This window comes from Octopus bimaculoides, chromosome 20 (assembly GCF_001194135.2).
Source record: "Octopus bimaculoides isolate UCB-OBI-ISO-001 chromosome 20, ASM119413v2, whole genome shotgun sequence".
Taxonomy (NCBI): domain Eukaryota; kingdom Metazoa; phylum Mollusca; class Cephalopoda; order Octopoda; family Octopodidae; genus Octopus; species Octopus bimaculoides.
Window position 1 is genome coordinate 30,082,799 of NC_069000.1, and position 2,465 is coordinate 30,085,263.

The 2,465-nt window shown below is 35.8% G+C and overlaps 1 protein-coding gene across 4 annotated transcripts in view; it reads right to left on the reverse strand.

Annotated features, from left to right (window-relative positions):
* LOC106874277 (leucine-rich repeat-containing protein 74A) overlaps positions 1-2,465 on the reverse strand; it is a 39,461-nt gene that overhangs the window by 24,887 nt on the left and 12,109 nt on the right. The window lies entirely within an intron of this gene.

Here is a 2,465-nt window from a genome sequence, read left to right on the forward strand (position 1 = left end):
AATAAATTGGGGCGTCAGGGACTTGACTACCAAGCGGGTCCCGTTGCACTGTATAGGCGGATAAAGCGTGTACTCTTTATCTCATTTGAGTTTTATTGAATGATCGTGTAACATTTTCTTAACAATAGGATATATTGTAAGTCTACACACACACACACACAAACACACACTTGGTGTTATTATTGTTGTGATGCATGTACTCTTTATCCCATTTGAGTTGTTGTTTTGAGTGGCAGGAGATAAGTTTCAGCAAACTTGAATAGCATTTTCGGAACTCGTTTCTAATGTTGAAATGTCACATATCAAAAAATGCTTTAAATCACATCAGAAGGAAAATGACTACAGCATGAAATCATCGATTTGCTTCAACCACCAAGAAAGCAGAAGTACGCACAGAGAATTTCATAAACAGAAATGAATGGAAAGAATGTTGCGGCTGAACAAAGTTTGTTGTGAGGTTTCTAGCGAACAGAAATAAAAAATAACAGTCAAGTAAAGAATTTAAATATTAAAACAAACAAAAACTAAGAAACAAAATGTGCTAGTTGCTAATCACATCGTCATTAGGTTGAATAAACCAACATTAATTATCTAACATTCAAAATTTCATTTAAAATGAAATATATAGAAAAATGAAATATATACATATACTATATGTATACTGTATATACATTTCTTTCAGAGCGGTTCATCTTTGCTTTTCTGTATAATTAAAACTATATATATATTTCTTTCGGACCACACGAACTCGCATAAAGAATCTTGCAAACCAAATCCAAAAACGAAATAGTTTATCTTTGTTTTTCCGTATAAGCAGGGGACTTAATTCATGTTAGTAAACAACGGATTTCACCGACATGAAAATTGGTAAAAGTTATGGATGAAAATCGATTTTTACCACTGTCCGAGGATGTCTCGGGAAAAATAAGTTGACAAAACCCAGCTAGGTCGAGACGATTGCTCTCCTAAAATTGGAGCGATATGCATGCTAATTTGTAGACGTGCATAAATTACATTCACGTACACACACACACACACACATACTGCCTTTTATAGATATACAGATATTTGTATTTTTGAGATGATGTATGTGACTGGTGAGTGTTGTAGATTTACTATGTTTATCGTATCTAAAAGAATGGAGGTGAGCGGCATATCATTGTTTAAAATTTATGGTTGATCCTATATATATATGGCTGTAGAATTGTGTAATGTGTTAAGGACAGTGGTCTAATGTAAGGGTCTCTGTGCTGGAGCTGTGTGTGTTTTGAGCGTTCATGTAACTAGAGTTGTAATTATGTGAGTTTTGATAGTAGAGAGAAAGCTTTTGTTTATTAGAGGCTGCTATGATAGATTTGAAGTTGGGCGGGGCAGAATAGGTTAGTTTCAGAGTGGATCTATTAAAGATAGAATAATATTTATGCTGACGAGGGAAGTTGGAGTCTAGTATTTTAAAGAAGGATTTAGCTAAGTTCTTAACGTTAAGTGAGAAGGGTGTGTATGTGTGGGAGCTGTACAGCAGAATAGAGCATCCGTCACTTTTTTTAGGGTGTCTAGGAGTAGTGATGTCTACGTTTTTGGAGAATGGAGTGCTATCTATATTTTTGGAGAATGGAGTGGGTGGCAAGGCCTGTTGCTGTTTTAGTTTTTGACCTGGTGTTAAAAGTATGCGTGTGGGGTCCAGGTTGTCTAGGTGTGGGATATACTGGGGTTCTATCAAAGTGTATGTGCGGTCGGTTGTGATTGTGGTGGTTGGTGCATCTTTGAGATGTGATTTGAGATATATATTGTTTGAGCCTGGTGTTATGGATGTATTTTATTTGCTGGGAGAAGCTGCTAGCGGAGAGTGCTTGACTGTAATATGGTGCGTGGTTATTGAAAATTTCCTCAGTGGAAGAGAGGTCAGATATACGAGTTGAAGTTCCCTTGATTATGTTATCAAAAGTGGATTTGTGGTGATTGGAATGATTGTTAAGGTATTTAAGATATTGGTTAGGTTGTTTGTGGTAAGGGGAGTATTGGGAGGTTGATAAGTTTGGAGTTACATCTAAAAAGTTAGAAGTTTTGTGAGAGTTTTTGAATGTGATAAACAGGTTTAGGTTAGAGAAGAATTTATGCAGATCCTTTCTAGTTCTTTCCAAAGAGGATTTATTCATGCTTTTGGTAACTAGCAAGGTGTTATTCCTATAGAGGCCTCCCTTGATATTAGGGAAATGTATTTGGAGCTGGTGGAGTATATCTAGTCCAACCAGGTCAGTGACCTGGGCGGAATCAGGTGATCCCATGATAATGTCAAACAAGTTGCTATGGTTACTGTTATGGTGATTGGTCAAAGAAGCACACTCTAAAAAATAGAGCAGTAATTATTACAACAAAATTTTATGTATAGTTACCCGATGGGTGTGGACCCTTGGGTAACTCTATTTAAAATCTTGTTATATATATATATATATATATATATATAT